The sequence below is a fragment of the Ahaetulla prasina genome, chromosome 4, assembly GCF_028640845.1.
Source record: "Ahaetulla prasina isolate Xishuangbanna chromosome 4, ASM2864084v1, whole genome shotgun sequence".
Classification (NCBI taxonomy): Eukaryota; Metazoa; Chordata; class Lepidosauria; order Squamata; family Colubridae; genus Ahaetulla; species Ahaetulla prasina.
Genome location: NC_080542.1, coordinates 15358385 through 15370907, shown reverse-complemented (window position 1 = coordinate 15370907; position 12523 = coordinate 15358385). Strand labels below are relative to the sequence as shown.

The window sequence follows — 12523 nt, the reverse complement described above, 5'->3', positions numbered from 1 at the left end:
CAGTGGAAAAGTCTTTTTATATGGCCCTGGCCACCAGAATTTTTTAGCTGATGGGATCTGTAGGACGCCTCTTCTACTGGTGTAAGTGGGACAGGCTATTGGATAATCCCATTGGGGTGAGGCAGCTACTCAGATACAAATATAATAATACAAATCTCCATTTGCAGATCCCTCGCATCCTGGACATAAACTGTTTCAACTCTTACCCTCAAAACGATGCTATAGAGCACTGCACACCAGAACAACTAGACACAAGAACAGTTTTTTCCCGAAGGCCATCATTCTGCTAAACAAATAATTCCCTCAACACTGTCAGACTATTTACTGAATCTGCACTACTATTAATCGTTTCATAGTTCCCATCACCAATCTCTTTCCACTTATGACTGTATGACTATAACTTGTTGCTGGCAATCCTTATGATTTATATTGATATATTGATCATCAATTGTGTTGTAAATGTTGTACCCTGAGGAACGTATCTTTTCTTTTATGTACACTGAGAGCATATGCACCAAGACAAATTCCTTGTGTGTCCAATCACACTTGGCCAATAAAAAATTCTATTCTATTCTATTCTACATACAGTATATCACTCATATAGTAACCTATAAAGGATTTAATTGATGAAGAATCTCTATCTTAAAGTAACAGGATGATCAAAGAATCCTGAATTCATTTTCAAAAACCTTTATTAAAGTTTAAAATATTAAAATACAAATACATCTGTATTTTAATATTTTAAACTTTAATAAAGGTTTTTTGAAAGTAAAAAAAGAAAAATCCTGAATTTTTCAGTAATGGTGTTTATAAATTAGAAGGATGCAAAAATACATATTTTTGTCATGTATCTTGGGGAAAAAAAGAAGAAATGGGGAAAATTCTGTCTATAGTATCCCCATGGTGAGATAGACAGCAAATACACATAGTTTGAAACTTTCAACTTTATAGGAACCCTTCAAATATTAGAACACTGCTATCATATCTCCCTTAGTCCTTCTTTTCATACCCAATTCCTGTAACTGTATGTTTTTGTCTCCGTCCCACTAATCGTGTAACTCTTCTCTGCACTCTTTGCAGAATCTCAAACTCCTTTTTTTTAATATTTTAGTAATCACTAGAACAACTAGTTCTAGTTTTAGTACCACTTTACAAAGTAGGAAACTTGTAATGTTGTTAATACATACTGTATATTCTTTAGTTCTTTATTCTTATCAGCTGTTCTCTATTGTTCAGTTCTGGCTTTATCAATATAATATAGCTTTTGGGAAGAAACATACAAATTAGTAACCCAGCACTGGAAGCCAAAATGGAGAAGATTTCCACAGCCAGTATGGATTTTCCCTTTGCACTCAAGTATGCGGGGACAAAAGTTAGCCAAACTGAGCAAAACATCAGCATACTGAAGGTGATAAACTTGGCTTCGTTGAATGTGTCTGGCAAATTTCTGGCAAAGAAAGCTACAGTGAAGCTCAGGAGTGCCAAGAAACTCATAAAGCTGAGGACACAGTAAAACATGACCATTGAGCCTTCATTACATTCGAGTAGAATTTCTTCCGCTAAAGAATGCATATCAAAATCTGGGAATGGGGGAGTGATTATCAACCACATGGTACAAATAATGAGTTGGACAAAGGAGCATAGAAAAACAATGGAAGTAGCCAGGGGTTTTTTCATATACTTCCTCATTTGGGAATCGGGCTTTGTGGCCTTAAAAGCTAGAACTACGATGATGGTTTTGGCCAAGACACAAGATACGGCAAATGTAAAGATGATGCCAAAGGCACTTTGTCGGAAAAGACATGACAACTTTCTGGGCTGGCCAATGAACAGTAAAGCACAAAGGAATGAGAGCATGAGAGAAATAAGGAGAGCATAAGTGAGATTCCTATTATTGGCTTTGACAATGGGAGTGCCTTGATGTTTAATGAATATCACAAGTATCAACATTGTAATTAAAAAAAGACAGAGTGCAAGAATCGTCAAACCAAATCCCAAAGGTTCTCTGTAAGAGAGATAAGTGATTTTTTTCAGAAGACATCCATCTTTAGCATCATTTGGAAATTGTCCATCTGGGCACTGAACACAGTCATCCATGTCTGGAAAAGAAAATATATATCAATAATGTCATTCATTTCAAGCATCATTCTGTAATGACACAACTATAAAGATTAAAATTATTAAGGAGCACATAGAATCTTCTTTAGTCAACTTAGTATAAACATTATCTATTAATCCAGATCTTACACTATCCATGAAAAATGGAGAATATATTTATATTGAATGTTATACCTTCTTCAACAGTACAGGTTGGGATTATCTAGACTCTGTATGTATTTCCATTTTGTGAAGGGCCAACTATTGGCACCATTAAATGAATGGAGACAATCTGTACAAGCTCTTGATTCCATTGTTACTTCCACCCAGTATAGTCCAGTAAACTCTCTTTGGCTCTGGTTCAATTCTTTATGGTTCTGGCAATTGATCGTTGAAAGGGGACCTCAGTCCCTTTCACTCACTTTATAAAGGGAGTAGAATAATACGCATACAGGGTGTGCCATATGGTTTGGTTTTAGGTGGAAAACCCAGGGTCTTACACAATCAGGCCTTCAGAAAACATATAAATATTCCAAATATAATGTTTAAGGATTAAATACTTAGTGTTTTGTGCTCCTTTTCTTTCGGTTCTTGCTCTTTCACAAACCTGAAATAATCTTAAACTCATACTACAAAACACAAATCTGAGCTGCTAAATATGATGCTAATGAATTACATCATTGCAAATGCAAAGGAAGAGTGGTGCGGTGGCCTAGAGGTGGAGCTCTCACCTCACAATCAGGAGGCTGTGAGTTCGATCCTAGGTAGAGGCAGATATTTCTCTTCTCTGAGCAAAATGAGACTATATCTGCTGAAAAAAACCTCTGCATTGGTGACAGGAAGGGCGTGATTGTATATGCAAAGGAACTGTCAATGTCAAATATCAAAACATTTGAGAATTCTAGGTTTGTTTTTTCCTCACCCTTCTGGGTTGAAATCTTTCCTTCTGGACATGGAAGACAATCATAACAGCAAAAGGGCTTCCCCTCCTTCTTCCTCTTATAGAATCCTTGATGGCAATTATCGTTACAAATTGAAATAGGTTGAAACTTAGTGTAAAAGAAAGAATATCAAGTTATCATATCAATAAATATGTCTAGGGAGTTTGAAACAAAATTGGTTAAGAACGATTTGATCTGCTTGGCAAAACTGTTAAGTTATGTTCTTTATACATTGTGTTTTTAGAGTTACTGAAATAATTACATTTAATTGAGATAACTGAAAAAATGTCCACCTATTTCAGAGATTTTCTTCATATTTCTATGATTACTTGAAAGTACAAAAGCACTTTTGTACTTTAACAGTTTTTCTTACTGTTGCCTATATAGATAGTTTACATGTAATTGACATATCTCCTCTTTAATTATATTAAAGTCTTTACATTTAACTTTTTTTATGGATCTTGGATGTGGATTTTTTTTTTAGATTAGTTGGCATACATTTTATTGGGCTGAACTAATTAACCAAAGAAAGAAATATACATGCATAGAACAGAGTCAATGAAATAATATAATTAAAAATGTAGAAATCATAATGCACCATATAAAAAGAAAAAGGAAAGAGGCTTGGTAAATACTTTTTCAAACACAACAATTTTATTATTTTTCCAATATTGTTCAAAAACCATCATCCTTTTCTCTTTATAAAAGTCAAAACTAAATTAATGTTAACAGTTAAATAGCAATATTCCTTTACTGCAAAACTGGTGTATATTTTTCTTTCAACCATTTCGTATATTTTTCTTTCAACGGTTGTATGATTATTGTTTTAGTCAACTCTCATGCCCTCCATAAGAGATAATTCTAGTGAATTAGGCAGTTGCTTAACATCTCTATAAATTGATATTTCTTTCAAGATTACCTTAAACTTTGATTTGGATAAATCTTACTTAACAAACCTGAGAAAAAAATGAAATTAAATACTTTTATTCTTCTAAAATTGAAAGTTAAGAGAGCACCCTATCCAGTGGGAAATTCATTTTTTTTACTACCGATTCTGTGGGCGTGGCTTGGTGGGCATGGCAGGGAAGGATAATGCAAAATCTCCATTCCTCCCTGGAGTGAGGTGGGAATGGAGATTTTGCATTATACTGCAAAAACTCTATTCCCACTCCACTGCAGGGGAAGGATACTACAAAATCCCCATTCCCTCCCCACTCTTGGGGGAAGGATATTGCAAAATCCCCATTCCCTCCCCATTCTGGGGCCAGCCAGAGGTAGTTTTTGCCTGTTCTCCAAACTACTCAAAATTTTTGCTACCGGTTCTCCAGAACCTGTCAGAACCTATTGGATTTCACCCCTGACTCTTGCATAGAGACAGCAGGACACTGATATGAGAAATGTTCCCTTAGGAGTTTTAGGGCACATTGTGCAATATCTCATTTATTTTCAGTCCATTAAGGTGAAGAGACAAAATTGCTTGGAAGGCTACCATTCCTCCTCTGCAGTCCAATATTTAGGGCCAACACCAATGATTTCCTTGGCCCAACATTAGATCTGGCATTTTTACATCTATGTTAGTCTTGCAAGGTAGTCCAGACAGGAAGCAAGTCCAGATGAACCAACTCTACTTTATTGTAAAGTTATATTAACAAAATCTTGCAAGTCTGGAAGTACATTTCTCCCTTTACTCTTGCCAAAAAACAAGGGAGAGTCCCTTCTGAGATTTTTGCCATATCCCTTTGCTTCTGTGGGCTAAGCTGCCTCTTATCTGACTATTAGTTTGACTGTGGTTCTTCACAATGTCTCCCAAGGTCCTTCCCTTATACCATTACATCTGAAAACACTTCAGGAAATGGAAGCATCCTTACATGATTGAACTTGTTAGGCCATACAATGCTATTGTCCTTAATGGAGAATATACTCTTTGAAGAAGCATATGGGTCAATCTTTCCAACTTTTGCTTTCAGGAAAGACTGATTTGGGAAGGTTATCCAGTTGATAATATCAAATCCAGCTATTCTTTCTCCATTTTGGTCAAAGGAAATTTGGTCTCCAGCACTGTTGTTGAATGATACTTTTCGTAGAAGGTGATGAAGCTAAGATCAAATTGGGGAAAACATTTTAAAAAAACACAGTCAGTGGAAAAACCTCTCTCTACAGAACTGGTCCTTGGCACACACAGGTTTGGGGGCCAGTAATTCCTATAATTTATACTCTTGCATATAAAGCTATGAGAAGCCATTTTCCATTTGTGATATAGGACAGAAAAAACAGAACAGAGCTGAAAGGGACTTTGGAGATCTTATATTTCAACTCCCTTCTCAACCAGGAGACCCTCTACCATTTCAGACAAGCAACTGTCCAATCTCTTAAAAGCCTCAAGTGATGGAGCATCCACCAACTTCCAAAGGCAATCCTGCTCACAAGTTGTTCCTTTGGTCATTCCACTGGTTAATGGTTCTCACTGTTAGGACATTTCTACTTAGATTTAGGCAGTGGTGAAATCCTCCGAGGTCTGCTACTGGTTCGTGCATGCGCACATGAGCACCACAGGCGCCATCGCACAGCACTGAAAAAGACTTAAGAAGCATTTTCTAAGGTAAGTAGGACAATGGAGGAAACAGCTGGGTCAAGCGATTTAGATTCGCTAGAAAGCTGGATTTCCTGCTTACTAGCTGATATAAATTGCACGGCAAAGCTGATCATCGGAAATACCAGTTCATTCGAACTGGTAGCATTTCTTTACTACCAGTTCTCCCGAACTGCTAGCTTTTATTACTACAGTTCGCCCAAACAGGTAGCATTTCACCCCTGGATTTAGGTTGCTTCTCTCTCCTTGATTAGTTTCCATCCACTGCTTCTTGTTTTGCCTTCTGGGGCTTGGAAAAATAGTTTGACTGCCTCTTCTTCATGGCAGCCCCTCAAATATAGAAATATTGCTATCATCCTGTATTGTATATACAGTACATATAAGAGTATATACTGTACCTGCCAAGAGTATTGATTGAGAAGTTTCTTTCTCTGCCTCTTTACTATTATTTTTTGCTTGAATTTCAAGGAACATATGTGGTGCAGAGCATGTACTACAGCATAGACTGCATTGTACATGCTATAGCTGTGAGCCGTCATCTTCATTTCAAAGAGAGAACCAGGAAGAGACTCCAGTTTTTCAAACCCAGTGCAGGTTTTCTCAGACAGGTTTTCTGAGAAAAAACATTCAAACACACTTTCCCAGAAGCTCTGGATAAAACCATCTTCTTTTTCTGAGATAGGGTTTCTGGTCTGAAGAAACTCTCGGAATCCTGACACTTTCTTTGAGTGGACTGCCAAGGATATAGCACCATGAAGGAAGTCTATGCTCCAGCTGCTTTGGAAAGCAAAGGAAGTGAAATCCATTTGGGCCATCATAATCCAGACTTTGTCACCTGGCTTCAAAGGTTTATCCAAATATACTGAACCTGCTATCAGGAATCTTAAAATCGGCATTGTCTGTATTTCTCCATGTATAAGCAAAACATTGGAAGTATTTCTCATGATGATCTTGTAAGTTGCAAGACCTTCTTCTATAAGTTTCTGCATTTCCCCAGTAAATCCTTGTTTGGGGAGACTTTGTATGAAATCAAAACAAATGCCCCTCTCCGAGAAAAAGGGAAGGACATTCTGCACAAATCTTTCCCCGTTGTCATCATCGAGATAAAGCACCCCAATCCATGTCCACCTGAAATGCAGAAGTAAGTGAAGAATCCCATTATATTGATGAGTGCTTTTTGGGAACATCTGTTGGACAAAGCCAGCTTGGCTTCTGTAAGGCAGTAATGGAGCAGATCCATATGTAACCTTTTTAAAAAATTAAAAAAAGATTTTTTAATTATGTCATAATATCTATGGGTGAATATATTTGATCACAACAATATAAAAAAAGATGTTGAGACTCTAGAAATAGTGCAGCAAAGAGCAAACAAGGATAATAAGGGGCTGTAAATTCAAACATATGAAGAATGGTTACAGGAATTGGATAAGTCTAGTTTATATGAAAAGAAGGACTAGGGGTCATATGATAGCAGTGTTCCAATATTTAAAGGGCTGCCACAATGAACAGGGGTCAATCTATTCTCCAAAGCATATGAAGGCAGGACAAGAAGCAATGGGTGGAAACTAATCAAGGAGAGAAGCAACCTAGAACTAAGGAGAAATTAATCAGTGGAACAGCTTGTCTTCAGAAGTTGTGGGTGCTTTATCACAGGAAATTTTTAAGAAGAGATTGGAGAACTATTTGAAATGGTTTGGGTTTCCTACTTGAGCAGAAGGTGGATTAGAAGACCTTCAAGTTTCCTTCAAACTCTGTTATTCTCTTTGATCTATTAAAAATACAACTGAACTTCTCTTTGGTTGGGAAAGATAATCCTTCTGATGATGTATGACAAGATAAAATCTAAACACACTATTATCCCATATACTTGTGCAATCTATAACTCATTTCTTCAGATATATAGAATAGAGGTTTGGGAGAGTGGCAGTGGAGGTTGAAGATGATGCAGAAGAATGAACTAGAATAATTATTTAAGGAGGGATCCAGAAAAGAGGGGAAATTGTTTTAGAGGTGAGAAATAAAGGGGATTGTTTTTTATAATGAATTTATATAAACAAGGTAGTAGTACAGATGACAAACAATTTGCTTCCAAAGGAATATTTGAATCAGTCTTAGATACACAAGAGTCCTAGATATTTTTTCAAAATTAAATTATTAATTCTTGCATGAGATTATTATTCTGTTAAGAAAGGAGTTTAATTACACTGGAGTAGAGACGAGAGAGAGAAGACGAATGGGAAGAAATGATGGAAAGGAGGGTGTTATTCTGTTAACATATCTGTAATGTTATAAACTAAGATCCTATGTTTTCTATAAAATATCAGTAGGAAACAATAGAAGATTCCAACAGGTAGTAACAGTTCCCCCAAAACTTTCTGTTTATGTAAACACATTAGTGCAAGTTTTTGATCACAGAAAACATTTTAGCTTCTAGAAACTGATAGGTTTCTAAATCAAATTATGAAAAGTCAAGGATAAAAATAAATTATTTTCAATTTTGGCATACCTTCTTCAAAAAATAGTGGACATGATGCAAATTTTGATCACAGGAAAGATATATTTTAGTCTCTCTAATCAGAAGAATTATGATACTCAAATCCGAAGGATGAAAATCAACATGTCTCAACTCTTCAAAAAACCCAGAGTTCCCCCCTTATTTTAATCATGCCAATAAGGGAAGCATCAGCGCTGTAGATGTTCCTTACCTGTGGGATCTTGTAGAGACCAAGGATGGTGGCCATATGGAGGCAGACATTTGAATTAGGTCCCCCAATGACTGCAACTGCATCGTTTCTACTATCACACTTGTAGTTTGGAAGGAACCTCTTCTGGCTGGAGAGAAGTTCCAATGAGGCAAGATAAGTCCAACTGGCACTGAAATGGCTGTTATAGATCTGGAAACCCAGAGTGACGTTTGGCAAAATATGTGGGTTTTCATTGATTTCTTTTACAGCAAATACCAGGGCCAGGATATGCTGGTAATGCTGAGTCAATACCCTACAAAAAATATGTAAGACATAACCATATCCTTCAAAATGTTACATTTGCTCAATATAGCAATACTTGCATTAAATATATATCAAACAAATGATTTTGCATCTGAGATAGATTATGTATCTCTTACGATGGGAAGAGAAAATACATTCCTGAAAGGTATCACTTCTTTTTTTTTTTTTTTTTTTTTAAACAAGTATAAAAACATCTTCAATCCAAATACAGTGTGTCGGTGGGCAGATTACAAATCCTTTGTGCAACTTCAACATACACATGTCATTAATTTAACTAATCTTACGTTATGCCGATCTTATCTTATTGCATCATTCATCCCATCATCTTAAATCAAATTAGTTCAACATTTCCCCTTATAATAACCTTTCTCAAATCTTGTTTAGTGTATCTTCCCTTCTAACCATTGATAAAATAAATCCCATATATTGTAGTATTGTTTATCTTCCTGTTCTCTAATTTCAAATGTCAATTTACTCATTTCTGCACATTCCATTATTTTTCAAATAATTTCATCTTGCATAGGTAATTTCTCGTTTTTCCAATTTTTAGCAAACACAATCCTAGCTGCTGTTACAACATTCACAATCAAATATCTCAATTCTCTGCTGTATGTTTCAGGTATGATCCCCAGTAGAAAAACTTCTGGCTTAAAGTCTATATGTTTTTTGATCATTTTTTCCAACCATGTGTGTATTTTAGTCCAATATCGTTTAGCTTCCACGCATGTCCACCACATATGGTAGTATGGGCCAGGTATCTGATGACACTTCCAACATTCTGAAAGGTATCACTTCTTGTAATTTGTCTGTGAATTTAATTTGGAACCTCTAGTCACCATGCACACAATAATTTTGTTACATGTTTTGGGAAATCTGCATCTGCCTGCATTCAATAAAGGCAAACCATTCATACATTTGTGTTAAGATTGTGAATGATACTCCTTCGTTCATTCACAGGGCTGACTAGAGAGTTGTGCATGATTTATGATGCTAAAACCTAATCTTCTAGTTCATTCCCTTGTAGAATATCTTAACCTGAGCTCCATAGCACTGTTAAAATGGGATTCATATAAAGTTAGATTCTATCCCATTTAAAAAGGAGAACAATATACTAGGGTAGCAACAGGAATAAAGCCTAGCATAGCATCTTTATGGCCATCAGCTTTATGAGGACTCATATTCTCAGGGGCTCAGAACGTTTGATTCAGGATGTGGGAAGAATTCATATTTGTGTTATCACATGTTATCACATGGATATAACACCCATCCACTTATCCACCCACACATGTTTTTGTGCAGACACAAAAACACATGAATGTGCTAAAAAGATATTTTGAGGAGAAGCAGGAAGACAAAAGAGATCCCTTTTTTAAAAAAAATCAAGGATTGGGAATAATTAACTTCTGTTTCCGTTTGGCTGGACTGGCTTGATTTTAAATTCTAAATTTTAAACCTCAATTGTGGGTTTTAAATTCTGTAATTTTTATGGGGTGTAAGGTTATTTTAAATTTTTTGGCTAATTTTGAATCAGTTTTTTAAGGGTTGTTTTAATTATGGTGTATGTTTCTGTTTGTATTTTATTTGCCTGTTCACCGCCCTGAGTTCTTCGGGAGAAGGGCGGTATACAAATTAAAATATTATGATGATGATGATGATGATGACGACGACCCAGGACACAAACAAGTTCCCAGAATTGTTCATCTCCAGTTCAGAATTCTGTTCCCATCAATTTGCCCTCAACTAAAAATATAATTTGCCCGTTTTGAAAAGTTGGTCATTTTCCCTAATGTGGGGGGAAAGAATCTAGTACAACAGCTGTACATTCAATTCAGCAGATGTGATTTTGGGAGCCGAAGCAAATGATTACAAAATAATCTTGCTGTTGAAAAGAGTGTCTCTTAAAAAAATAAATGAGTTATCATATATCTTCGTAAGGGCTTCAGCTCTTGTTTGGAAATATACTCTGAACAGATATAATCAGAAAATATTTGCTGCTTTTGTGGGGGAACCAAAACCTCGTTAGCACACAAGAGTCTTTAAGATGTTACAAAAGGCAACTTGAGCTGTCCATCCTCAAAAACCCCAGAGAAGGTCACAAATATTAGGAAGAACAGAATTTATCACTTCTATTAATAAAGGAACATGCTATCATTATGCTTCTCTGCTAAAACTAGAATGAGGTCATATTACAAATGATAAGAATCAGAATAAAAGTTCATCTATAAAGCAACTTGCTCCGAGAAAGAGAGTCAGGAGAGATACACATTGTGATTCAGTCATATCCCAGGTTCTTACGGAATATCATCAAAGTACTCTGGAGATGGTATTTTTTCATAGGATAAGGCACGTGAAAACACATTACTCTGTGAAGTTATGCTTGCAATGTTAAATTCTCCAAAATGGTAATATTTGTGAAGAATTGGAAGAAGCACCCGAGTTGCAAGTTTATCTACAGGGCATTTACTAGCCGTGTGAGGTAACAAAGCTAATGCCAACATTGTTATCACCACCATCTTGTTCGTTGATTTAAAAAAAATGATAATGGAGAAGATCTTAGTGTCACATCTTGATTTAACTGACTATTATTGCAGAAGGCTGTCCTGAAAAACAAAGCCCTGGGCATATAGATCAATTGTTGGGATGGAAAAGCCATTAAACATGATCTGTAGCTTTGCTACTGCTGATAGACAGAAAGCTGTCAATTTAATTATGGTTATTTTGATAATAATTAGTTACTCAAAGCTGCTGTTGCTTTGCAGTCTTGGGTCCACAGCACGTTTGGTTAACCTTTTTGTGGGTGTTTAAATCCATGGATAAATTGTCATCAGTGTCTCCACAAATGTTATCTAGGGACACAGAACAGTGAGCTCCAAAATGATAGAAAATTATCACTCATTTGGTGTTCTTACTTAATGAAAATCAAAATAGAGTGATAAGATCTTAATTCTTGTTTGATCATATTTGCCATGGGAGGAAAAAATTAAAATCAATTTAGGAATCATCCTATGAAGAGTTGACAAAGGGGCACATGAAAGTAACTTGATCAAAAATTGTACTATTTATGCTGAACTGAACCGTAACCTAAACTAACTCATTGGTATCTTTCCAGACTGATAAGTGCATACAGAAAAGTAGGAAAGTCATCCATGTCTTTTTTATGTGTTCTTTCCATTGGAAATTTTGAGATTGTTTCAAATTGACAGTATAAAAATTGCCCCAGTTCTACAATACTAGTGATCTTTTTAATGATCTTTCACTTTTTATCTAGAAAAGTGCTGACTGTGATTAGAGTGCAGTATTGCAGGTTACTTCTGCTGATCACCGGCTGCCAGCAGTTTGGCAGATTGAATCTCACCAGGCTCAAGGTTGACTTAGCCTTCCATCCTTCCAAGGTTGGTAAAATGAGGACCCAGATTGTTGGGGGCAATATGCTGACTCTGTAAACTGCTTAGAGAGGGCTGAAAAAGCACTGTAAAGTGGTATATAAATCTAAGTGCTATCGCTATTTAAAAAGCAAATTCAACCACGCCTTTTTTTCCCCATTTAATCAATTTTGCCAAACATCTCCCCAACTCACAATAAACTACCACTCACAACTCACAATAAAATAACACTGTTCCAATATTTGAGGGGCTCTTACAAAAATTAGGGGGGTCAATCTATTTTCCAAGGCACCAAAAGGCACGATAAGAAACAATGGATTGAAACTAACCAAAGAGAGAAGCAACCTAGGACTAAAGAGAACTTTTCTAAGGGTGAGAGCGATCAACCTTCAGTCGTTGTGGATGGTCCATCACTAGAGGCTTTCAAAAAGAGATAGTACAACTATTTCTCTGAAATGATATAGGGTCTCCTTCTTCAGCAGGGAGTTGGGTTAGAAGACCTCT

At 36.2% G+C, this 12523-nt stretch overlaps 1 pseudogene; it reads right to left on the bottom strand.

The window, feature by feature from the left end:
* Positions 1-1176: 1176 nt before the first annotated feature.
* On the bottom strand, positions 1177-6815 carry LOC131197989 (vomeronasal type-2 receptor 26-like; annotated as a pseudogene).
* Between the last annotated feature and the right edge of the window lie 5708 nt (positions 6816-12523).